General features: G+C 32.5%; 13 non-coding genes across 13 annotated transcripts; all 13 read left to right on the top strand.

Moving 5' to 3' along the window:
• The first annotated feature begins 5989 nt into the window (after positions 1-5989).
• LOC148625743 (U6 spliceosomal RNA) lies at positions 5990-6096 on the top strand. Its single transcript, XR_015920509.1, has one exon. It is a non-coding gene; the product is annotated as a U6 spliceosomal RNA (small nuclear RNA).
• A 584-nt stretch (positions 6097-6680) lies between these two features.
• Positions 6681-6787, top strand: LOC148625742 (U6 spliceosomal RNA). Its single transcript, XR_015920508.1, has one exon. It is a non-coding gene; the product is annotated as a U6 spliceosomal RNA (small nuclear RNA).
• Positions 6788-7860: 1073 nt separating this feature from the next.
• On the top strand, positions 7861-7967 carry LOC148625741 (U6 spliceosomal RNA). The gene has a single exon (XR_015920507.1). It is a non-coding gene; the product is annotated as a U6 spliceosomal RNA (small nuclear RNA).
• Positions 7968-8552: 585 nt separating this feature from the next.
• LOC148625740 (U6 spliceosomal RNA) lies at positions 8553-8659 on the top strand. Its single transcript, XR_015920506.1, has one exon. It is a non-coding gene; the product is annotated as a U6 spliceosomal RNA (small nuclear RNA).
• Positions 8660-9243: 584 nt separating this feature from the next.
• LOC148625739 (U6 spliceosomal RNA) lies at positions 9244-9350 on the top strand. The gene has a single exon (XR_015920504.1). It is a non-coding gene; the product is annotated as a U6 spliceosomal RNA (small nuclear RNA).
• A 584-nt stretch (positions 9351-9934) lies between these two features.
• LOC148625738 (U6 spliceosomal RNA) lies at positions 9935-10041 on the top strand. The gene has a single exon (XR_015920503.1). It is a non-coding gene; the product is annotated as a U6 spliceosomal RNA (small nuclear RNA).
• Positions 10042-11114: 1073 nt separating this feature from the next.
• On the top strand, positions 11115-11221 carry LOC148625737 (U6 spliceosomal RNA). The gene has a single exon (XR_015920499.1). It is a non-coding gene; the product is annotated as a U6 spliceosomal RNA (small nuclear RNA).
• Positions 11222-11805: 584 nt separating this feature from the next.
• LOC148625736 (U6 spliceosomal RNA) lies at positions 11806-11912 on the top strand. Its single transcript, XR_015920498.1, has one exon. It is a non-coding gene; the product is annotated as a U6 spliceosomal RNA (small nuclear RNA).
• Positions 11913-12496: 584 nt separating this feature from the next.
• LOC148625735 (U6 spliceosomal RNA) lies at positions 12497-12603 on the top strand. The gene has a single exon (XR_015920497.1). It is a non-coding gene; the product is annotated as a U6 spliceosomal RNA (small nuclear RNA).
• A 2308-nt stretch (positions 12604-14911) lies between these two features.
• On the top strand, positions 14912-15018 carry LOC148625734 (U6 spliceosomal RNA). The gene has a single exon (XR_015920489.1). It is a non-coding gene; the product is annotated as a U6 spliceosomal RNA (small nuclear RNA).
• A 582-nt stretch (positions 15019-15600) lies between these two features.
• LOC148625733 (U6 spliceosomal RNA) lies at positions 15601-15707 on the top strand. Its single transcript, XR_015920478.1, has one exon. It is a non-coding gene; the product is annotated as a U6 spliceosomal RNA (small nuclear RNA).
• Positions 15708-24200: 8493 nt separating this feature from the next.
• Positions 24201-24307, top strand: LOC148625732 (U6 spliceosomal RNA). Its single transcript, XR_015920449.1, has one exon. It is a non-coding gene; the product is annotated as a U6 spliceosomal RNA (small nuclear RNA).
• Positions 24308-24883: 576 nt separating this feature from the next.
• Positions 24884-24989, top strand: LOC148625731 (U6 spliceosomal RNA). Its single transcript, XR_015920461.1, has one exon. It is a non-coding gene; the product is annotated as a U6 spliceosomal RNA (small nuclear RNA).
• Positions 24990-26864: the final 1875 nt, after the last annotated feature.

Raw genomic sequence — 26864 nt, 5'->3', positions numbered from 1 at the left:
AAAAGGTGAAAGAACCCGAAAATACACGAGTTCAAAAAGGGAATATAAAAAAGAGTGTACCGTTAAGATTGTTAAAATTGGGAAAACATCTGAGACTCCATCAAAAATAATTAAAGCAGTGGAGGATGTTTGTGGAGTAAACACTGTGTTAGCAGTTGTCCCTGATGATATGGAGGATTCGTACTGTATTACGATGGATAGTGAACAAAATGCTGACAAATTAACCAGGGGTGTTAATATTGAAAGTAAAAACTATGATTGCCTATTTTTGTTTGATAATTCAGTTATAGTTTCATTCATTCATTTGCCTGCTCATCTTAGTGATGAGCTTATTCTTGACGTATTGAGAGAAAAGAATTGTAAGCCTCTGTCCCAGGTATTTAGGCATGTTCATCCAGGAACTGAGGTTGCTGATGGAACAAGATATGTGAGAGTACAGTTTCCGCCTGGCCTAATTTCTCTTCCATGGTCAATAAAATTTGATACTGGATTAGGAACACGAAGTTTCCGTGTTAAACATGATCACCAGAGGCAATTATGCAACTATTGTGGATCTCCTGGCCATAAATATAGACAATGTCTACAATTAGTTTGCTATAATTGTGATAAACATGGACATAAAGAAAATGAATGTAAAATTCCACCGTGCCAGAGGTGCAAAAAAAGATTGAGACATTGTGAGTGCAAGGAAACAAAATGCCAATATTGTAACAAAGAAATTTGTGAATGACCAATCTAAAGAAGAATGCAGATGTAAGTGCAGAGAATGTGGAATAGTAACTGCGCGATGTGCATGTAGAAAGGGATATACTGGTAGAGGTAGAGAATTTAGGGGTAAAGAGAAGGAAGAAGAAAGTCATGACAGTGATCAAATATCACGTGAGAATGGCGATAGGGAGGATTTGGAAGGTACATACTCTGACGAGGACGAAAATGGAGGTGACTCAGTTCAGATAGAAAACAAGCGAGATAATAAGTGTGATGACAAGCAGTCTCTTGAAGGTGAAGTTTCGGTAAATATACGTAATGAGACAACAGATGTGGTCTTCGGGGCCACTGTAGAAAATGATGATATGGTCTTCGGGACCACTGCCAAGAAACGGGATGTGGTCTTCGGGACTACAGAAGAGAGAACTAAGGTCTTCGGGGCCAATGCAAATGATGGAAAGCTCAAAAAGAGCATGAGTGATAAAAATGTGGTCTTCGGGGCCTCAGATAACCGGGATAAGGTCTTCGGGACCGAAGGTAACAAAAGTGTTGATAAACAATGCACTGGAGATTTGGTAGAAGATGAATCAATGATAGAAAAGACTAAAGGACAGAAAAGACAGAGAAATGAGATTTCGAGAGCATGTGACTCTGATGATGAAATTGTGATTATTAACAAGCATATTGTAACACAAAATGACATTAAAGAAAATAGTTTTGATAGTGATGATATGGAAACTGACATCTCCTCCAGTGATTGTAACACTGGAGTTGATGTCGCAAATGATGCAAAAGATAATTTGTCTTGTTCCCAGAGCAGTGGTACAAGTACTGTGGACTTAGGTCCACCTGAAGGGAAAAAAAGAAGGAACAGGATGAAATTTTATCCTAATATCAATAGTGTTCAGAAAGACAAACTCAACCAAAAGAATGTTAATAATGGAGATGTTTAATTTATTTTATCTGATTTTTACTTTTGCAATGGTGCTTTTTGTAAGTAACAATTGTAATGGTTTGAGAGATTGTGATAAATTTAAGAAGTATGTAGCCATTATAGATAATAGTAAGATTGATTTTTTGTTACTGCAAGAAACTTTCTGGGATGATGATTTTATGTTGAATATTGATAGGATGTATGATGGATGTGTCTTATACTCTAATAGTAAGACTAAAAGACAAGGTGTTGCTATACTTGTAAATAAAAAATTTAAAAACAATGTAAAAGAAATTTTTAAGGATGAAGAAGGTAGATTTTTACATGTTCAACTTCAACATGAAGGATGTATTTACAACATACTGAATGTATATGCTTATAATTCTATTAAGGAAAAATGTGAACTGTTTTCTTTTCTTTGTCATTATATGAATTCATATGATAATATAATACTATCTGGTGATTGGAATACAACTTTGTCAAACCTTGATAGGTCTGGTAAATCAATTCATAGAGATGATATGAGTTTTAAGTCATTGTGTAATTTTATGACTGATAACAATCTATATGATATATGGAGAGCTAGAAATCCTGGTGTTCGAACTTTTTCATGGAAACGTGTTAGTGAATCCTATTTACAACAATCAAGGTTGGATTATTTTTTAATTTCTAGAAATTTGTCAAGTTTTGTACAATATGTAAATTACAAAGATACCACATTAAGTGATCATTCTTTTGTAGAAATGAGAGTTGTTTTTGATAATGTAGAAAGAGGTCCAGGTATATGGATTTTGAATAATACTTTATTAGATAATGAAGAATATGTATTAAATATTACGAATATGATTGAGGACAATAAGAAATGTACTCTTTTTGATGATGATGTATTGATTTGGTGGGATAATTTAAAATATAGAATTAAGAAATTCTCTCAAGTTTTTAGTAAGAGAATTGCAAAAGAGAAAAATGCTGAATATTATTGTTTACAAAATAAGATTCAAAGGTTATGTATGAGGATTGCTGAAGGAGAAATTATAGATGTAGAAAGATATGAAAACTTAAAGTTAGAATTAAGTTTATTAGAAGAAGAAAAATGTAAAGGTGCTATTTTGAGATCAAAAGCTTTTTGGGCTACAGAAAACGATAAATGTACAAGGTATTTTTTGAATTTAGAAAAGTACAAGCAAGAAAGTAACTGTATTAAAGAACTTACTGATTATGATGGTAAAACTGTTGTGTCTGATACTGAAGGTTTGTTAAACTTACAGTATAAGTTTTATGATAAGTTGTATTCATGTGTGGAAACAGACAAAAATGCTATGGATGATTTTTTGCAAAATATAGATGTAAAAGTAGATGATCATGATCAAGAAATATGTGATAATGATATTACTGCAGAAGAGATCTTTGTTGCATTACATAAAATGTCCAAAAATAAGAGTCCAGGATCTGATGGACTAACAGTTGAGTTTTATTGTAAATTTTATCATGTTTTAAAGGATATTTTACTGAAGGTGTTTAAGGCAATAGAAAATCGTAACACGTTATCAAGGTCAATGAGAAATGGTGTACTTTCTCTTATTTATAAGAAGAAAGGTGATAGAAGGGATTTGAAGAATTATAGGCCGATTTCATTGTTACAAGTGGATTATAAGATATTAGCACGTGTCATGTCAAATAGATTTAAGTCAGTACTTTGTAAAATAATATCAAATAGCCAGTCATGTTGTATACCTGGTAGAGATATTGCAGATACAATAGCCAGTGTACGTGATGTAATAAATATGGTTGATAATGATGATGTGGAAGGGTATATTTTAAAATTTGATCAAGAGAAAGCTTTTGACAGAGTGAGTCATGATTATCTCATTAGAGTATTAGAAGGTTTTGGTTTTGGATGTAAATTTATTAATTGGATTAGGATTTTTTATACTGATATTCAAAGTACTGTCAAGTGTAATGGTTTTTTAACAAAATATTTTAAAGTTAGAAATGGTATTAGGCAAGGATGCCCTATTAGTGCTTTATTGTATGTTTTATCAGCAGAACCACTGTCAATGACAATAAAGAAAGACTGTAATATTAATGGTATACGTATACCTTATAGTAATGAAACTGCAGTTTTGTTTCAACATGCAGATGATACTACATTATGTTTGAGTGATAAAAAATCTATTAAATATACTTTTGATGTATTTGATTTATATAGTAGAGCATCAGGTTCTAAGATTAACAGAAGTAAGTCTGAAATTTTATGTATTGGAAAAGGAAATTTGACTGATGATGATAAGACTGTACTTGGATTAAGAGTTTGTGAAAAATGTATTCAAGTTCTTGGTGTTTATGTTGGTGTAGATATTGATGTATGTAATGATATGAATTGGAAGGATAAGATAAGAAAAATAAGATGTATTGTTAATATGTGGAAACAAAGACGTTTGACTTTATCTGGAAGGAATGTTGTAATTTCTTCTTTATTGGTATCTAGAATTTGGTATTTATTAGCTGTTTCTCCAATACCTGAAAATGTGTTGACAGATTTGAAACAAATATGTATTGATTTTTTGTGGGATTCTAAATCTCATTTAATACAATATGCAACTATTACTGGTATGAAACAAGATGGTGGCTTGAATTTTCAAGATATATATTTAAAAATGTTATCATTTAGATTAAAATTTTTAGGGAGATTTTTAAATCCTGATTGCAATTGTATTTGGAAAAGTACCTTTAGCTATTTTTTGAGAAGAGTGCATTGTATGAATCTTTCGAGGTCTGTTCTATTTTTGTTTTTAAACAAAAAGGATTTATTATGTTTACCGCATGTGTACAGAGAAATGTTGGAAGCATGGCAGTGTATTAGAAAAGATATAACTTTTAATATAGGAGACTCTGATGTTTATAATCAACCACTGTTTTATAATAGTTCTAAGTTTGTGTCTGGTAAAGAATGGGAATATTTTATAAAAGCTGGTTTTGTTAAAATTAAAGATATTTCATATGAAGCTATACCTGGATTTTTGCCAGTTCATGCAATTTTTGATATGATGAGAGAAAAAGAAATAGATGTTACTTTTAACATTGTCAGAAAATTGTATATGTTATTATTGAATCACATTCCTGTCGAGTGGAAAGAAGTTGTTTTGACAAAATGTAATGTGAAAAATGATGAACTGTCTCAATTCTATGTTCAGTTTGACAATAAAGTATGTGACATGTCGTTGTGTAAAACAAAAAGATTTTATACGTTACTGTTACAAAAGTGTTTTATTAAACCTAAATGTTATGAATTTTGGTGTGAACAATGTGATATTCATGAAAGTGATTTCTGTTTTGTTTGGAAACAGATACATAGTTTCTGGAAACCATCTGAATGTATTGATCTAGATTTCAAGTTATGTCACAATAAGATTTTTACTAATGTTAAACTATGTAAAATAGGAATAATAGACAGCAATGTGTGTCAAAACTGTGACTGTGAAGAGGAAACTTTATTTCATATATTTATAACATGTGACATACTTGTTAACTTTCATGATTTCGTATTTGATATTTTAGAGACACTATTTGTACAATCAGAGGTGAACTTAATACAGGAATATACTTATATGACGTTATTTTTGTTGGGTGTATCAACCAGTGTAAAGGGTGTAAATGTTCACTTTGTTAATTTTTTGCTGTCTATTGGAAGACTGTGTATAATGAAACAAAGACAAATGTTCAAAAATGGTACACGAAGTATTAACCTAATTCAATATTTCAAATACACACTGAGACATTACATTTGTTATTTTTATATGTATTGTAAATCTACAAACAGACTTTCAGTCTTTCATAAAAAGTTCTTGAGAGACAATCCCATTGTAATATTAGAAGAAGATGTGTTGTTATTCAAACTGTGATAAATTGTATATTCTTAAATTGTGTAATATTCTGATTTTATAGACATTCTGATTTGCATTGTTATTTAGTATTGTTTTATTCAATAAAGATAAAAAAAAAAAAAAAAAAAAAAAAAAAAAAAGATGTTTAACTTTAAAATGCGAAGACGTAGGTTCAAATCTGAATGTCAAGTCACTTACTTTTTTTTTTTAAATTAGTTGTTATTTATTTTCTCCAACAATATCACTTTTGTTTAGTCTAAGCATGTTCATAGTTGTTTCAATCTGCCATTTCTCTGTACAAAATAACGGTTTAAACTTGTATGTACGGGCTTACTGCAAATACGACTACAACGTATGTCCAACGTTTCAGCAACTCGGTAATGAATATGCAAATATTTCTTACCTTGTGTTCAGTTTTAAGTCAAATGTTGTACTTAAATACCGATCAGCGCTACATGTAACTGTACTCGCTTCGGCAGTACATATACTAAAATTGGAACGATACAGAGAAGATTAGCATGGCCCCTGCGCAAGGATGACACGCAAATTCGTGAAGCGTTCCATATTTTTTTTCGACTGAATAAAGTATTCTAGAGACTTATTTTTGAATTTTAATGACGGTTTATGACTTTTGAATTTTTATTATAAATATCTCAACTGACTCTTGCAAATAAAATTGTGCTTTTTAACTTTTCTTCCCGTTCTCTTCTTGAACGCATTTGAGTGTCATTCTATTTCACTTGTTTTTATTTCTTCGTTGTCGTAGGCAACGAGATAAGGGTGAAAAGTATCCCCGCAGATCGGCCACCGTTTGTAGCTGAGGGGAAAGATGTTTAACTTTACAATGCGAAGACGTAGGTTCAAATCTGAATGTCAAGTCACTTACTTTTTTTTTTTTTTAAATTAGTTGTTATTTATTTTCTCCAACAATATCACTTTTGTTTAGTCTAAGCATGTTCATAGTTGTTTCAATCTGCCATTTCTCTGTACAAAATAACGGTTTAAACTTGTATGTACGGGCTTACTGCAAATACGACTACAACGTATGTCCAACGTTTCAGCAACTCGGTAATGAATATGCAAATATTTCTTACCTTGTGTTCAGTTTTAAGTCAAATGTTGTACTTAAATACCGATCAGCGCTACATGTAACTGTACTCGCTTCGGCAGTACATATACTAAAATTGGAACGATACAGAGAAGATTAGCATGGCCCCTGCGCAAGGATGACACGCAAATTCGTGAAGCGTTCCATATTTTTTTTCGACTGAATAAAGTATTCTAGAGACTTATTTTTGAATTTTAATGACGGTTTATGACTTTTGAATTTTTATTATAAATATCTCAACTGACTCTTGCAAATAAAATTGTGCTTTTTAACTTTTCTTCCCGTTCTCTTCTTGAACGCATTTGAGTGTCATTCTATTTCACTTGTTTTTATTTCTTCGTTGTCGTAGGCAACGAGATAAGGGTGAAAAATATCCCCGCAGATCGGCCACCGTTTGTAGCTGAGGGGAAAGATGTTTAACTTTAAAGGGAGGAGTCGAACGCACCCAAGATGTCAGACGTGTTTTGTTACAGTGTTCTTAATGTTTGTGGAATTAGTTAGATTATCAGTTTTGGAATGGATTTTCCAGCCGAAATATAGTGATATGATGGACATAGTTACACAAGTAGTAAGTTTCAGTTGACAAAATACGTATTTATATACAATTGACATTATCGTGATAGCTTCTGCCGTTTTTTGATTTGAGGGTCTTGTGGAAAATTGATTTATGAATTCAATGTTGAGAGATTAATTTATGTGAAAATGGATTGTCTCCCGAAAACATTAACTTCTTTGTTGAAAATTGTAAATGAACAATATACTGATTTTAGCTGGACATCTACTGAACAAAATGGAAGAATGAAAATATCTTTATTGTGGACAAATGGTGATAAATCAACGAAACGGAAATCTAATGCATCTAGAAAACGTGACCGGAAACGACTGAAGCAATTTGTAGAAAAGATGTTTAACTTTAAAATGCGAAGACGTAGGTTCAAATCTGAATGTCAAGTCACTTACTTTTTTTTTTTTAAATTAGTTGTTATTTATTTTCTCCAACAATATCACTTTTGTTTAGTCTAAGCATGTTCATAGTTGTTTCAATCTGCCATTTCTCTGTACAAAATAACGGTTTAAACTTGTATGTACGGGCTTACTGCAAATACGACTACAACGTATGTCCAACGTTTCAGCAACTCGGTAATGAATATGCAAATATTTCTTACCTTGTGTTCAGTTTTAAGTCAAATGTTGTACTTAAATACCGATCAGCGCTACATGTAACTGTACTCGCTTCGGCAGTACATATACTAAAATTGGAACGATACAGAGAAGATTAGCATGGCCCCTGCGCAAGGATGACACGCAAATTCGTGAAGCGTTCCATATTTTTTTTCGACTGAATAAAGTATTCTAGAGACTTATTTTTGAATTTTAATGACGGTTTATGACTTTTGAATTTTTATTATAAATATCTCAACTGACTCTTGCAAATAAAATTGTGCTTTTTAACTTTTCTTCCCGTTCTCTTCTTGAACGCATTTGAGTGTCATTCTATTTCACTTGTTTTTATTTCTTCGTTGTCGTAGGCAACGAGATAAGGGTGAAAAATATCCCCGCAGATCGGCCACCGTTTGTAGCTGAGGGGAAAGATGTTTAACTTTACAATGCGAAGACGTAGGTTCAAATCTGAATGTCAAGTCACTTACTTTTTTTTTTTTTTTAAATTAGTTGTTACTTATTTTCTCCAACAATATCACTTTTGTTTAGTCTAAGCATGTTCATAGTTGTTTCAATCTGCCATTTCTCTGTACAAAATAACGGTTTAAACTTGTATGTACGGGCTTACTGCAAATACGACTACAACGTATGTCCAACGTTTCAGCAACTCGGTAATGAATATGCAAATATTTCTTACCTTGTGTTCAGTTTTAAGTCAAATGTTGTACTTAAATACCGATCAGCGCTACATGTAACTGTACTCGCTTCGGCAGTACATATACTAAAATTGGAACGATACAGAGAAGATTAGCATGGCCCCTGCGCAAGGATGACACGCAAATTCGTGAAGCGTTCCATATTTTTTTTCGACTGAATAAAGTATTCTAGAGACTTATTTTTGAATTTTAATGACGGTTTATGACTTTTGAATTTTTATTATAAATATCTCAACTGACTCTTGCAAATAAAATTGTGCTTTTTAACTTTTCTTCCCGTTCTCTTCTTGAACGCATTTGAGTGTCATTCTATTTCACTTGTTTTTATTTCTTCGTTGTCGTAGGCAACGAGATAAGGGTGAAAAATATCCCCGCAGATCGGCCACCGTTTGTAGCTGAGGGGAAAGATGTTTAACTTTACAATGCGAAGACGTAGGTTCAAATCTGAATGTCAAGTCACTTACTTTTTTTTTTTTTTAAATTAGTTGTTATTTATTTTCTCCAACAATATCACTTTTGTTTAGTCTAAGCATGTTCATAGTTGTTTCAATCTGCCATTTCTCTGTACAAAATAACGGTTTAAACTTGTATGTACGGGCTTACTGCAAATAAGACTACAACGTATGTCCAACGTTTCAGCAACTCGGTAATGAATATGCAAATATTTCTTACCTTGTGTTCAGTTTTAAGTCAAATGTTGTACTTAAATACCGATCAGCGCTACATGTAACTGTACTCGCTTCGGCAGTACATATACTAAAATTGGAACGATACAGAGAAGATTAGCATGGCCCCTGCGCAAGGATGACACGCAAATTCGTGAAGCGTTCCATATTTTTTTTCGACTGAATAAAGTATTCTAGAGACTTATTTTTGAATTTTAATGACGGTTTATGACTTTTGAATTTTTATTATAAATATCTCAACTGACTCTTGCAAATAAAATTGTGCTTTTTAACTTTTCTTCCCGTTCTCTTCTTGAACGCATTTGAGTGTCATTCTATTTCACTTGTTTTTATTTCTTCGTTGTCGTAGGCAACGAGATAAGGGTGAAAAATATCCCCGCAGATCGGCCACCGTTTGTAGCTGAGGGGAAAGATGTTTAACTTTAAAATGCGAAGACGTAGGTTCAAATCTGAATGTCAAGTCACTTACTTTTTTTTTTTTTTAAATTAGTTGCTATTTATTTTCTCCAACAATATCACTTTTGTTTAGTCTAAGCATGTTCATAGTTGTTTCAATCTGCCATTTCTCTGTACAAAATAACGGTTTAAACTTGTATGTACGGGCTTACTGCAAATACGACTACAACGTATGTCCAACGTTTCAGCAACTCGGTAATGAATATGCAAATATTTCTTACCTTGTGTTCAGTTTTAAGTCAAATGTTGTACTTAAATACCGATCAGCGCTACATGTAACTGTACTCGCTTCGGCAGTACATATACTAAAATTGGAACGATACAGAGAAGATTAGCATGGCCCCTGCGCAAGGATGACACGCAAATTCGTGAAGCGTTCCATATTTTTTTTCGACTAAATAAAGTATTCTAGAGACTTATTTTTGAATTTTAATGACGGTTTATGACTTTTGAATTTTTATTATAAATATCTCAACTGACTCTTGCAAATAAAATTGTGCTTTTTAACTTTTCTTCCCGTTCTCTTCTTGAACGCATTTGAGTGTCATTCTATTTCACTTGTTTTTATTTCTTCGTTGTCGTAGGCAACGAGATAAGGGTGAAAAATATCCCCGCAGATCGGCCACCGTTTGTAGCTGAGGGGAAAGATGTTTAACTTTAAAGGGAGGAGTCGAACGCACCCAAGATGTCAGACGTGTTTTGTTACAGTGTTCTTAATGTTTGTGGAATTAGTTAGATTATCAGTTTTGGAATGGATTTTCCAGCCGAAATATAGTGATATGATGGACATAGTTACACAAGTAGTAAGTTTCAGTTGACAAAATACGTATTTATATACAATTGACATTATCGTGATAGCTTCTGCCGTTTTTGATTTGAGGGTCTTGTGGAAAATTGATTTATGAATTCAATGTTGAGAGATTAATTTATGTGAAAATGGATTGTCTCCCGAAAACATTAACTTCTTTGTTGAAAATTGTAAATGAACAATATACTGATTTTAGCTGGACATCTACTGAACAAAATGGAAGAATGAAAATATCTTTATTGTGGACAAATGGTGATAAATCAACGAAACGGAAATCTAATGCATCTAGAAAACGTGACCGGAAACGACTGAAGCAATTTGTAGAAAAGATGTTTAACTTTAAAATGCGAAGACGTAGGTTCAAATCTGAATGTCAAGTCACTTACTTTTTTTTTTTTTAAATTAGTTGTTATTTATTTTCTCCAACAATATCACTTTTGTTTAGTCTAAGCATGTTCATAGTTGTTTCAATCTGCCATTTCTCTGTACAAAATAACGGTTTAAACTTGTATGTACAGGCTTACTGCAAATACGACTACAACGTATGTCCAACGTTTCAGCAACTCGGTAATGAATATGCAAATATTTCTTACCTTGTGTTCAGTTTTAAGTCAAATGTTGTACTTAAATACCGATCAGCGCTACATGTAACTGTACTCGCTTCGGCAGTACATATACTAAAATTGGAACGATACAGAGAAGATTAGCATGGCCCCTGCGCAAGGATGACACGCAAATTCGTGAAGCGTTCCATATTTTTTTTCGACTGAATAAAGTATTCTAGAGACTTATTTTTGAATTTTAATGACGGTTTATGACTTTTGAATTTTTATTATAAATATCTCAACTGACTCTTGCAAATAAAATTGTGCTTTTTAACTTTTCTTCCCGTTCTCTTCTTGAACGCATTTGAGTGTCATTCTATTTCACTTGTTTTTATTTCTTCGTTGTCGTAGGCAACGAGATAAGGGTGAAAAATATCCCCGCAGATCGGCCACCGTTTGTAGCTGAGGGGAAAGATGTTTAACTTTAAAATGCGAAGACGTAGGTTCAAATCTGAATGTCAAGTCACTTACTTTTTTTTTTTTTTAAATTAGTTGTTATTTATTTTCTCCAACAATATCACTTTTGTTTAGTCTAAGCATGTTCATAGTTGTTTCAATCTGCCATTTCTCTGTACAAAATAACGGTTTAAACTTGTATGTACGGGCTTACTGCAAATACGACTACAACGTATGTCCAACGTTTCAGCAACTCGGTAATGAATATGCAAATATTTCTTACCTTGTGTTCAGTTTTAAGTCAAATGTTGTACTTAAATACCGATCAGCGCTACATGTAACTGTACTCGCTTCGGCAGTACATATACTAAAATTGGAACGATACAGAGAAGATTAGCATGGCCCCTGCGCAAGGATGACACGCAAATTCGTGAAGCGTTCCATATTTTTTTTCGACTGAATAAAGTATTCTAGAGACTTATTTTTGAATTTTAATGACGGTTTATGACTTTTGAATTTTTATTATAAATATCTCAACTGACTCTTGCAAATAAAATTGTGCTTTTTAACTTTTCTTCCCGTTCTCTTCTTGAACGCATTTGAGTGTCATTCTATTTCACTTGTTTTTATTTCTTCGTTGTCGTAGGCAACGAGATAAGGGTGAAAAATATCCCCGCAGATCGGCCACCGTTTGTAGCTGAGGGGAAAGATGTTTAACTTTAAAATGCGAAGACGTAGGTTCAAATCTGAATGTCAAGTCACTTACTTTTTTTTTTTTTTAAATTAGTTGTTATTTATTTTCTCCAACAATATCACTTTTGTTTAGTCTAAGCATGTTCATAGTTGTTTCAATCTGCCATTTCTCTGTACAAAATAACGGTTTAAACTTGTATGTACGGGCTTACTGCAAATACGACTACAACGTATGTCCAACGTTTCAGCAACTCGGTAATGAATATGCAAATATTTCTTACCTTGTGTTCAGTTTTAAGTCAAATGTTGTACTTAAATACCGATCAGCGCTACATGTAACTGTACTCGCTTCGGCAGTACATATACTAAAATTGGAACGATACAGAGAAGATTAGCATGGCCCCTGCGCAAGGATGACACGCAAATTCGTGAAGCGTTCCATATTTTTTTTTCGACTGAATAAAGTATTCTAGAGACTTATTTTTGAATTTTAATGACGGTTTATGACTTTTGAATTTTTATTATAAATATCTCAACTGACTCTTGCAAATAAAATTGTGCTTTTTAACTTTTCTTCCCGTTCTCTTCTTGAACGCATTTGAGTGTCATTCTATTTCACTTGTTTTTATTTCTTCGTTGTCGTAGGTAACGAGATAAGGGTGAAAAATATCCCCGCAGATCGGCCACCGTTTGTAGCTGAGGGGAAAGATGTTTAACTTTAAGGTTTTACAGCTTTTAGGCATATGGATTGGTAAGGATAAATCTCTTTGTGATAGTTTGAATTGGGATTGCAAAGTACAATCTATTTTGAAGCTATTGATTTTTTGGAAAATGAGACACTTATCAATACATGGTAGATTAACTGTAATAAATACTTTATTGATGAGTAAACTTTGGTATACTCTTATGGTTGTTAATATACCAGAAAAACATTATTTAGAAATTAAGAAGATATATATTGATTTTTTGTGGAATGATAAACCATCTCTAGTTGCATATGATGTAATAACTAATAAGGTGTTAGATGGTGGTTTAAATTTTCCTGAAATTTTTCATAAAATGTATGCATTTAGACTAAAGTTTTTAAATAGGCTATTAGATATGGATTATAATGCTGTTTGGAAAGTTACATGTCTTTATTTCTTTTCTAAAGTACAAGGAATGAATCTTGGTGTTGAAATATTGTATTGCGATTTTACTCATAGACAATTAGGATGTTTGCCTGATTTTTATAAATGTATGTTGTATGCATGGGGGAAGATACGTCATTGTATGGAAATAGAAATTAATGTGACTAACGTTTTTGATATTCCCCTCTTCTGTAATCCAATGATTGTGAATGGTGATAGTATGTTATATATGAGAACATTTATAGAAGCAGGTATTATCAAGATTAAGGACTTAGCTTATGAATGCAAGAGAGGTTTTATGAAGGACACTTATATTCAAGATATTGTATCTCAAAAGTTCCCTGATGTTTCCGTTGATAAAATTATTAAAGTAGTGAAATGTATTAAGCAATGTATTCCACAAGATTATGTAGTTTTAGTTGAAGAAAATGCAAACACTTGTAAAGCAACTGTTTTAAATATAATTTACAGCGTTAATGGTAGAAAGTATGCTTTACCTAATACAACAAGATCATTTTATGATATACTGTTAAAGACATTAACAAGAGAACCTAATTCTGTAAAATACTGGTGTGAAATATTTTCAGATTTTGATGTTCAAAAAGTACAAAAAGTTTTGAACTTTTCATTTTTACAAAGTGATTGGATTGAGTCATCATTCAAAATTTTCCATAGAGTTTTCTTCACTAAGGAGAGACTGATGAGATGCCAAATTACTGTTGATTCTATGTGTCCAGTTTGCGAAGATGTGCATGAAGACTTGGAGCACTTGATCATTGTGTGTAGATGTTTGACTCAGTTCAATGACTTTTTTAAAGATTTCCTACATAACATTCTGTGTAATAGTTCTACTAGCTTTGTCAATACTCTAGATTTCAAATATATGTGTTACTTTGGTCTAGTCAAGAAGGATAAAAATATAAACTTATACTTTGTGAATACAGTTTTATGTGCTAGAAGATTCTGTGTAGTAAAGAGGAGAAATATCTCTATGAAGGATGATCATTTGATAGACATAGTGCCATATTTTAAAAATGTTCTGCAAAAACATGTGAGTTATGCATACTTGTATTATAAACAGAAGAAGTGCATGTATTTATTTGAAAAGTATTATTTAAACAAAAATCCTGTACTAAGGATAAGTAATGATGAAGTACATATTGAGTTTTAATTGAGATCTGTTGTTAATAATTGTTACAATTCTAACCAACACTGTGATAATATGAATTAATGGGAGACTAGCCCAATAATTCTTTTATGAATGTATTTATTTGAATAAAATTTTATCAAAATAAAAAAATGTTTAACTTTAAAATGCGAAGACGTAGGTTCAAATCTGAATGTCAAGTCACTTACTTTTTTTTTTTTTTTTAAATTAGTTGTTATTTATTTTCTCCAACAATATCACTTTTGTTTAGTCTAAGCATGTTCATAGTTGTTTCAATCTGCCATTTCTCTGTACAAAATAACGGTTTAAACTTGTATGTACGGGCTTACTGCAAATACGACTACAACGTATGTCCAACGTTTCAGCAACTCGGTAATGAATATGCAAATATTTCTTACCTTGTGTTCAGTTTTAAGTCAAATGTTGTACTTAAATACCGATCAGCGCTACATGTAACTGTACTCGCTTCGGCAGTACATATACTAAAATTGGAACGATACAGAGAAGATTAGCATGGCCCCTGCGCAAGGATGACACGCAAATTCGTGAAGCGTTCCATATTTTTTTTCGACTGAATAAAGTATTCTAGAGACTTATTTTTGAATTTTAATGACGGTTTATGACTTTTGAATTTTTATTATAAATATCTCAACTGACTCTTGCAAATAAAATTGTGCTTTTTAACTTTTCTTCCCGTTCTCTTCTTGAACGCATTTGAGTGTCATTCTATTTCACTTGTTTTTATTTCTTCGTTGTCGTAGGCAACGAGATAAGGGTGAAAAATATCCCCGCAGATCGGCCACCGTTTGTAGCTGAGGGGAAAGATGTTTAACTTTAAAATGCGAAGACGTAGGTTCAAATCTGAATGTCAAGTCACTTACTTTTTTTTTTTTAAATTAGTTGTTATTTATTTTCTCCAACAATATCACTTTTGTTTAGTCTAAGCATGTTCATAGTTGTTTCAATCTGCCATTTCTCTGTACAAAATAACGGTTTAAACTTGTATGTACGGGCTTACTGCAAATACGACTACAACTTTTGTCCAACGTTTCAGCAACTCGGTAATGAATATGCAAATATTTCTTACCTTGTGTTCAGTTTTAAGTCAAATGTTGTACTTAAATACCGATCAGCGCTACATGTAACTGTACTCGCTTCGGCAGTACATATACTAAAATTGGAACGATACAGAGAAGATTAGCATGGCCCCTGCGCAAGGATGACACGCAAATTCGTGAAGCGTTCCATATTTTTTTTCGACTGAATAAAGTATTCTAGAGACTTATTTTTGAATTTTAATGACGGTTTATGACTTTTGAATTTTTATTATAAATATCTCAACTGACTCTTGCAAATAAAATTGTGCTTTTTAACTTTTCTTCCCGTTCTCTTCTTGAACGCATTTGAGTCTCATTCTATTTCACTTGTTTTTATTTCTTCGTTGTCGTAGGTAACGAGATAAGGGTGAAAAATATCCCCGCAGATCGGCCACCGTTTGTAGCTGAGGGGAAAGATGTTTAACTTTAAGGTTTTACAGCTTTTAGGCATATGGATTGGTAAGGATAAATCTCTTTGTGATAGTTTGAATTGGGATTGCAAAGTACAATCTATTTTGAAGCTATTGATTTTTTGGAAAATGAGACACTTATCAATACATGGTAGATTAACTGTAATAAATACTTTATTGATGAGTAAACTTTGGTATACTCTTATGGTTGTTAATATACCAGAAAAACATTATTTAGAAATTAAGAAGATATATATTGATTTTTTGTGGAATGATAAACCATCTCTAGTTGCATATGATGTAATAACTAATAAGGTGTTAGATGGTGGTTTAAATTTTCCTGAAATTTTTCATAAAATGTATGCATTTAGACTAAAGTTTTTAAATAGGCTATTAGATATGGATTATAATGCTGTTTGGAAAGTTACATGTCTTTATTTCTTTTCTAAAGTACAAGGAATGAATCTTGGTGTTGAAATATTGTATTGCGATTTTACTCATAGACAATTAGGATGTTTGCCTGATTTTTATAAATGTATGTTGTATGCATGGGGGAAGATACGTCATTGTATGGAAATAGAAATTAATGTGACTAACGTTTTTGATATTCCCCTCTTCTGTAATCCAATGATTGTGAATGGTGATAGTATGTTATATATGAGAACATTTATAGAAGCAGGTATTATCAAGATTAAGGACTTAGCTTATGAATGCAAGAGAGGTTTTATGAAGGACACTTATATTCAAGATATTGTATCTCAAAAGTTCCCTGATGTTTCCGTTGATAAAATTATTAAAGTAGTGAAATGTATTAAGCAATGTATTCCACAAGATTATGTAGTTTTAGTTGAAGAAAATGCAAACACTTGTAAAGCAACTGTTTTAAATATAATTTACAGCGTTAATGGTAGAAAGTATGCTTTACCTAATACAACAAGATCATTTTATGATATACTGTTAAAGACATTAACAAGAGAACCTAATTCTGTAAAATACTGGTGTGAAATATTTTCAGATTTTGATGTTCAAAAAGTACAAAAAGTTTTGAACTTTTCATTTTTACAAAGTGATTGGATTGAGTCATCATTCAAAATTTTCCATAGAGTTTTCTTCACTAAGGAGAGACTGATGAGATGCCAAATTACTGTTGATTCTATGTGTCCAGTTTGCGAAGATGTGCATGAAGACTTGGAGCACTTGATCATTGTGTGTAGATGTTTGACTCAGTTCAATGACTTTTTTAAAGATTTCCTACATAACATTCTGTGTAATAGTTCTACTAGCTTTGTCAATACTCTAGATTTCAAATATATGTGTTACTTTGGTCTAGTCAAGAAGGATAAAAATATAAACTTATACTTTGTGAATACAGTTTTATGTGCTAGAAGATTCTGTGTAGTAAAGAGGAGAAATATCTCTATGAAGGATGATCATTTGATAGACATAGTGCCATATTTTAAAAATGTTCTGCAAAAACATGTGAGTTATGCATACTTGTATTATAAACAGAAGAAGTGCATGTATTTATTTGAAAAGTATTATTTAAACAAAAATCCTGTACTAAGGATAAGTAATGATGAAGTACATATTGAGTTTTAATTGAGATCTGTTGTTAATAATTGTTACAATTCTAACCAACACTGTGATAATATGAATTAATGGGAGACTAGCCCAATAATTCTTTTATGAATGTATTTATTTGAATAAAATTTTATCAAAATAAAAAAATGTTTAACTTTAAAATGCGAAGACGTAGGTTCAAATCTGAATGTCAAGTCACTTACTTTTTTTTTTTTTTTTAAATTAGTTGTTATTTATTTTCTCCAACAATATCACTTTTGTTTAGTCTAAGCATGTTCATAGTTGTTTCAATCTGCCATTTCTCTGTACAAAATAACGGTTTAAACTTGTATGTACGGGCTTACTGCAAATACGACTACAACGTATGTCCAACGTTTCAGCAACTCGGTAATGAATATGCAAATATTTCTTGGGGTTTTGGACATATCCTAGCAGGATGTTTACATTTTGCCGCTCCTGTTAAATGTGCCATTTCGGTGAGTTCACCGGTTTTTATGTGATTATATACATTTATTTGTGTGGTCTTTACTTTAATTGACCTGGATTGATAGATTTTAATCCGTATAGGTGCGTGTTGTACCCCTTTTCCTGCTTTTTAAGCATAGGAAAAAGGGGGGAAAGGTGCGTTTGATTTGTTTTGAAAAGTGCGTTTGATTTGTTTCGTGTTGCTTCATCTTAGAACCAGAAATGAGTTCTGAAAACAAAGCACCGGAAAGGTCTGAATATAGGAAAAATTATTCACGAAAGTATGATGGAGGAATAAATGGAGAAAGACAGAAAAAGTATACGAATTCAAGGAAAATTTACAAGAAAGAATGTGCAGTAAAAATTGTTAATATTGCGAAGGAAGCTTCAAAAATTATACAAGCTGCTGAAGAGGTTTGTGGAGTGAATACTGTTCTGGCAGTTGTGCCTGATGATTTAGAGGGTGCCTATACTATAACGATGGACTCTGAGGAAAATGCAGATATTTTGACAAAAGGACTTAATGTTGATGGGCATTTTTATGACTGTTATTTTCTCTTTCAAAATGCAGTTATTGTTTCTTTCATTCATTTACCTGCGCATATTAACGATGAAACCATACTGAATGTTTTGAGAGAAAAGAACTGTAAGCCATTGTCACAAGTATATAGGCATGTTTATCCGGGAACTGACGTTGCTGATGGAACTCGTTATGTTCGAGTACAATTTCCACCTAATTTGAAATCCCTACCATGGTCAATAAAGTTTGAAACGGGGATGGGGATGAGAAGTTTTAGAGTAAAACATGATCATCAGATACAGCTTTGTAATTTTTGTGGATCTCCAGGCCATAAATATAGACAATGTCCACAACTTATTTGCGATAGCTGTGATAAACAAGGACACAAACGGAAAGAATGTAAGGAACCACCATGTGAGAAGTGTGGAAATCGTTTGAGAGCTTGCTTTTGCAAAAAAGACAGGAAATGTAATTATTGTTACAAGGAGCCATGTGAATGTCCATGCTTTTCATGTGACAAAAAGAAGAGTGACTGTAGATGCATGTGTGCTGACTGTGGTATGATACTAGACAGATGTGTCTGTAAAAAGGCAGATACTAAGGACAATACAGATGATGAAGTAAAAGAAACAGAAAGTGGAATGGATATGCAGGTGCTGCATTTAGAGGGGCAGACGACAAAAGAGGGAGAAGAAGATAGAAATATGAAAGCATTTTCTGTTGTAATGGAAGTCAAGGATAATAGTGACATGGTGGTCACTGATGTCAAAGAGGCTGATATTGTGGTCTTCGGGGCCACTGCAGGTGATGAAAATGTAGTATTCGGGACTACAGAATTAGAAAATGGAGTCTTCGGGACTTCAGAGGTGGAAAATGTGGTCTTCGGGGCCAACAGTGAAAGGAATGATATAACGGTAAAACCAAGTGTGGACTTCGGGACCACAGAAAAAGATCAGCTGGTCGTCGGGGCCACGGCTTGTCATGATGTTAACATCCAGTCAACAAAAGGTTTAGATGAAGGGTCTTCTAGAAAAGAACAATTAGGTGTAGAGAACAAAGGACAGAAAAGACAGAGAGATGAAGTAACAAAAACGTGTGACTCTGATGAAGAAATTACCTTTGTAAAAAATGATGATAAATGTATTGATATAGAAAGTGATGATATGGACACAGACATCCCTTCCAGTGAAAATGACACTGGTTTGGATGTCTCTCAAATGTCAATGGATGGTTTATCTGGTTCCTCTCGAACTGGTCCATCTCAAGGAAAGAAGAGAAGGAACAGGATGAAGTTTTATCCAAATGTCAGTAATGCTATGAGAGATAATTCAAACAAAAAAGATATCGAAAATGGAGATCTATAATTCTGTATTTCTGGTTTGTATTTTTGCAATGGTGCTATTAGTAAGCAACAATTGTAACGGATTGAGAGATATCAATAAATTTAAGAAATATGTATCAATCATTGATAACAGTAAGATTGATTTCTTGTTACTGCAAGAAACGTTCTGGGATGATGATTTCATTTTGAATTTTGATAGAATTTATGATGGTTGTGTTTTATATTCTAATAGTAGTACTAAAAGGCAAGGAGTTGCTATTCTTGTGAACAAAAGGTTTAAAAATAATGTTAAAGTTATTTTTAAAGATGATGTGGGCAGATTTTTACATGTCCAATTTGAACATGAAGGTTGTATTTATAACATATTTAATATTTATGCATATTATTCTATTAAGGAAAGGTGTGAGTTTTTTACATTCCTCAATCAATATATTAGTTCTTATGAGAATATAATTGTATCAGGTGATTGGAATACAACATTGTCCAGCCTAGATAGATGTGGTAAATCTGTACACAGGAATGATATGAGTTATAACTTATTATGTAATTTGATGACAGATAACAATGTATATGATGTATGGAGATGTAGAAATCCTTGTGTTAGAACGTTTTCATGGAAACGAGTAAGTGATTTTTATTTACAACAATCAAGATTGGATTATTTTCTCATTTCTAGAAATTTGTCAAGTTTTGTACAACATATAAATTACAAAGACACTACTTTAAGTGATCATTCTTTTGTTGAAGTGAGAATAGTTTTTGATGATGTAGAAAGAGGCCCGGGTGTGTGGATTTTTAATAATACATTGTTAGATAATAATGAGTTTGTATCAACTGTTTTGAATATTATCAATGATAGTAAGGAATGTACTCTTTTTGATGATGATGTTTTAATTTGGTGGGATAATTTAAAGTTTAGAATTAAGAAATTCTCTCAAGTTTTCAGTAAGAAAATTGCAAAAGAGAAAAATGCAGAGTATTATTGCATACAAAATAAGATACAGCGAATATGTATGAGAATTGCTGAAGGTGAACAAATTAATGTGGAAAGGTATGAGAATTTAAAGCTTGAATTAAACAATTTAGAGGAAGAGAAATGTAAAGGTGCTATATTGAGGTCGAAGGCTTTTTGGGCTACAGAAAATGATAAATGTACAAAATATTTTTTGAACTTAGAGAAATATAAGCAAGAGAGTAATAGTATTAAAGAACTTTTTGATCATGATGGTAAAAATATTGTTTCTGATACTGATGGCTTATTAGACATACAGTATAAGTTTTATGATGAGTTGTATTCATGTGTAGAAACAGACAAAAATGCTATGGAGGTTTTGTTGCAAAATATAGATGTAAAAGTTGATAGTTTTGATCGAGGAGTATGTGATAATGATATTACTGAAGAAGAGATTTTTGTTGCATTACATAAAATGTCTAAAAATAAGAGTCCAGGATCTGATGGACTAACTGTTGAGTTTTATTGTAAATTTTATCATGTTTTAAAAGATATTTTACTGAAGGTATTTAAGGCCGTTGAAAAATGTAACACTTTATCAAGGTCTATGAAAAATGGTGTACTGTCTCTTATTTATAAGAAAAAAGGTGATAAAAGGGATTTAAAGAATTATAGACCTATTTCATTGTTGCAAGTTGATTACAAGATTTTAGCACGTGTCATGTCAAATAGATTCAAATCAGTACTTTGCAAGATAATATCAAATAGTCAGTCATGTTGTATACCTGGTAGAGATATTGCAGATACAATAGCTAGTGTACGTGATGTAATAAATATGGTAGAAGATGATGGTGTAGAAGGGTATATTTTAAAATTTGATCAAGAGAAAGCTTTTGACAGAGTGTCTCATGATTATCTCATTAGAGTATTAGAATGTTTTGGTTTTGGATGTAAATTTATTAATTGGATTAGGATTTTTTATACCGATATTCAGAGTACTGTCAAGTGTAACGGTTTTTTAACAAAATATTTTAAGATACGAAATGGTATTAGGCAAGGTTGCCCTATCAGTGCTTTGTTGTATGTTTTATCAGCAGAACCACTGTCAATGGCAATTAAGAAACATTGTAATATTAATGGAATACGTATACCTTACAGTAAAGAAACTGCAGTTTTGTTTCAACATGCAGATGCTACTACCTTATGTTTGAGCGATAAAAAATCTATTGAATGTACTTTTGATGTATTTAATTTATATAGTAGAGCATCAGGTTCTAAGATTAATAGAAGTAAGTCTGAAATTTTATGTATTGGAAAAGGAAGTTTGACTGATGTTGATAAGACTGTACTTGGATTAAGAATTTGTGAAAAATGTATTCAAGTTCTTGGCGTTTATGTTGGTGTAGACATTGATGTATGTAATGACATGAATTGGAAGGATAAGATCAGAAAAATAAGATGTATTGTTAATATGTGGAAACAAAGACAATTGACTCTATCTGGTAGAAATATTGTAATTTCTTCTTTATTGGTATCAAGAATTTGGTATTTATTAGCTGTTTCGCCAATACCTGAAAATGTACTGACAGATTTAAAGCAAATATGTATTGAGTTTTTGTGGGATTCTAAATCTCATTTAATACAATATGCAACTATTACTGGTATGAAACAGGATGGTGGCTTGAATTTTCAAGATATTTATTTAAAAATGTGTTCATTTAGATTGAAATTTTTAGGAAGATTTTTAAACCCTGAGTGCAATTGTATTTGGAAAAGTATCTTCAGCTATTTTTTGAGAAGAGTACATTGTATGAATCTTTCTAGGCCTGTTTTATTTTTGCGTTTAAACAAAAATGATTTATTATGTTTACCGCATGTGTACAGAGAAATGTTGGAAGCATGGCAGTGCATTAGAAAAGATGTAACTTTTAATATAGGAAACTGTGATGTTTATAATCAACCACTGTTTTATAATAGCTTGATGTTCGTATCTGGTAAAGAATGGGAATGTTTTATAAAAGCTGGTATTGTACTAGTTAAAGATATATCATATGAAGCTATACCTGGATTTTTGCCAGTTCAGGCAATTTTTGATATGATGAGAGAAAAAGAAATAGATGTTAATTTTAACATTGTCAGGAAATTGTATATGTTATTATTGAATCATATTTCTGCTGAGTGGAAAGAAGTCGTTTTGACAAATTGTCATTTGAAAAATGAAGAACTCTCCCAATTTTATGTTCAATTCGACAGTAAAGTGTGTGACATGACGCTGTGTACAACAAAAAGGTTTTATTCATTACTATTACAAAAGTGTTTTATTAAACCTAAATGTTATGAATTTTGGTATGAACAATATGGTATTCATGAAAGTGATTTCCGTTTTGTGTGGAAACAAGTACATAATTTTTGGAAACCATCTGAATGTATTGATCTAGACTACAAATTGTGTCACAACAGGATTTTTACTAATGTTAAACTTTGTAAGATTGGAATAATAGACAGTAGCACCTGTCAAAATTGTGACTGTGAGAAGGAAACTTTATTTCATATTTTTTTGACATGTGAGTTACTTGTTAAATTTCATGATTTTATGTTTGATATTTTAGAGACACTATTTGTAAAATCAGAGGAAAATTTGGTACATAACTATACTTACATGAGGATATTTATGCTGGGTTTATCATCTAATGTGAAAGGTGTTAATATTCATTATGTTAATTGTTTGTTGTCTATTGGAAGACTCTGTATAATGAAGCAAAGACAAATGTTCAAAAATGGCACAAGAGGTATTAACCTAATAACATATTTCAAATACACACTGAAACATTATATTAGTTATTTTTATTTCTATTGTAAATTTACAAACAGACTAACAGTCTTTGAAAAGAAGTTTTTGAAAGATAATCCAACTGTGATGTTAGAGGAAGATGTGCTGTTATTCAAACTGTGATAAATTGTATATTCTTAAGTTCTGTAACATGATGATTTTATAGATATTCTGATTTGTATTGTTATTTCGTATAGTTTTATTCAATAAAGATTAAAAAAAAAAAGATGTTTAACTTTAAAATGCGAAGACGTAGGTTCAAATCTGAATGTCAAGTCACTTACTTTTTTTTTTTTAAATTAGTTGTTATTTATTTTCTCCAACAATATCACTTTTGTTTAGTCTAAGCATGTTCATAGTTGTTTCAATCTGCCATTTCTCTGTACAAAATAACGGTTTAAACTTGTATGTACGGGCTTACTGCAAATACGACTACAACGTATGTCCAACGTTTCAGCAACTCGGTAATGAATATGCAAATATTTCTTACCTTGTGTTCAGTTTTAAGTCAAATGTTGTACTTAAATACCGATCAGCGCTACATGTAACTGTACTCGCTTCGGCAGTACATATACTAAAATTGGAACGATACAGAGAAGATTAGCATGGCCCCTGCGCAAGGATGACACGCAAATTCGTGAAGCGTTCCATATTTTGTTTCGACTGAATAAAGTATTCTAGAGACTTATTTTTGAATTTTAATGACGGTTTATGACTTTTGAATTTTTATTATAAATATCTCAACTGACTCTTGCAAATAAAATTGTGCTTTTTAACTTTTCTTCCCGTTCTCTTCTTGAACGCATTTGAGTGTCATTCTATTTCACTTGTTTTTATTTCTTCGTTGTCGTAGGCAACGAGATAAGGGTGAAAAATATCCCCGCAGATCGGCCACCGTTTGTAGCTGAGGGGAAAGATGTTTAACTTTAAAATGCGAAGACGTACGTTCAAATCTGAATGTCAAGTCACTTACTTTTTTTTTTAATTAGTTGTTATTTATTTTCTCCAACAATATCACTTTTGTTTAGTCTAAGCATGTTCATAGTTGTTTCAATCTGCCATTTCTCTGTACAAAATAACGGTTTAAACTTGTATGTACGGGCTTACTGCAAATACGACTACAACGTATGTCCAACGTTTCAGCAACTCGGTAATGAATATGCAAATATTTCTTACCTTGTGTTCAGTTTTAAGTCAGTTGTACTTAAATACCGATCAGCGCTACATGTAACTGTACTCCCTTCGGCAGTACATATACTAAAATTGGAACGATACAGAGAAGATTAGCATGGCCCCTGCGCAAGTTGGAGAACGGTTATTGGACATATCATAGGATGGTGTTTACGTATTGCCGCTCCGGTTGAATGTGCCGTTTTGGTGAGTTCAGCTTTATTTCTGTGTTCAGATACATTTCGTTTTGTAGAGCATTGTTTATTTGACTTGAAGTGATAAGACCACTTGTCTATTTTGTTCGTTTATTTCCCCTTTTCCTGCATTTCACTGCAGGAAAGAGGGGGGAGGAAAGGTGCGTTTGATTCGGTTTTACTGATTCAACCAATCACCAAATTTAGTTATGGAGAACAAAGCACCGGAAAGTTTTGGAAATCGCAATATTGGTGCGAAAGGGTATGATGGTGGTAGAAAAGGTGAAAGAACCCGAAAGTACACGAGTTCAAAAAGGGAATATAAAAAAGAGTGTACCGTTAAGATTGTTAAAATTGGGAAAACATCTGAGACTCCATCCAAAATAATTAAAGCAGTGGAGGATGTTTGTGGAGTAAACACTGTGTTAGCAGTTGTCCCTGATGATATGGAGGATTCGTACTGTTTTACGATGGATAGTGAACAAAATGCTGACAAATTAACCAGGGGTGTTAATATTGAAAGTAAAAACTATGATTGCCTATTTTTGTTTGATAATTCAGTTATAGTTTCATTCATTCATTTGCCTGCTCATCTTAGTGATGAGCTTATTCTTGATGTATTGAGAGAAAAGAATTGTAAGCCTCTGTCCCAGGTATTAAGGCATGTTCATCCAGGAACTGAGGTTGCTGATGGAACAAGATATGTGAGAGTACAGTTTCCGCCTGGCCTAATTTCTCTTCCATGGTCAATAAAATTTGATACTGGATTAGGAACACGAAGTTTCCGTGTTAAACATGATCACCAGAGGCAATTATGCAACTATTGTGGATCTCCTGGCCATAAATATAGACAATGTCTACAATTAGTTTGCTATAATTGTGATAAACATGGACATAAAGAAAATGAATGTAAAATTCCACCGTGCCAGAGGTGCAAAAAAAGATTGAGACATTGTGAGTGCAAGGAAACAAAATGTCAATATTGTAACAAAGAAATTTGTGAATGTCCTTGTTTTACTTGTGACCAATCTAAAGAAGAATGCAGATGTAAGTGCAGAGACTGTGGAATAGTAACTGCGCGATGTGCATGTAGAAAGGGATATACTGGTAGAGGTAATGAAGAATTTAGGGGTAAAGAGAAGGAAGAACAAAGTCATGACAGTGATCAAATATCACGTGAGAATGGCGATAGGGAGGATTTGGAAGGTACATACTCTGACGAGGACGAAAATGGAGGTGACTCAGTTCAGATAGAAAACAAGCGAGATAATAAGTGTGATGACAAGCAGTCTCTTGAAGGTGAACTTTCGGTAAATATACGTAATGAGACAACAGATGTGGTCTTCGGGGCCACTGTAGAAAATGATGATATGGTCTTCGGGACCACTGCCAAGAAAGGGGATGTGGTCTTCGGGACTACAGAAGGGAGAACTAAGGTCTTCGGGGCCAATGCAAATGATGGTAAGCTCAAAAAGAGCATGAATGGTAAAAATGTGGTCTTCGGGGCCTCAGATAACAGGGATAAGGTCTTCGGGACCGAAGGTAACAAAAGTGTTGATAAACAATGCGCTGGAGATTTGGTAGATGATGAATCAATGATAGAAAAGACTAAAGGACAGAAAAGACAAAGAAATGAGATTTCGAGAGCATGTGACTCTGATGATGAAATTGTGATTATTAACAAGCATATTGTAAAACAAAATGACATTAAAGAAAATAGTTTTGATAGTGATGATATGGAAACTGACATCTCCTCCAGTGGTTGTAACACTGGAGTTGATGTCGCAAATGATGCAAAAGATAATTTGTCTTGTTCCCAGAGCAGTGGTACAAGTACTGTGGACTTAGGT

The sequence above is a fragment of the Perna viridis genome, chromosome 2 (genome assembly GCF_037379345.1).
Source record: "Perna viridis isolate PV_CMFRI_1.1 ecotype Kerala chromosome 2, ASM3737934v1, whole genome shotgun sequence".
Classification (NCBI taxonomy): Eukaryota; Metazoa; Mollusca; class Bivalvia; order Mytilida; family Mytilidae; genus Perna; species Perna viridis.
This window is presented reverse-complemented; position numbering and strand designations above follow the sequence as displayed.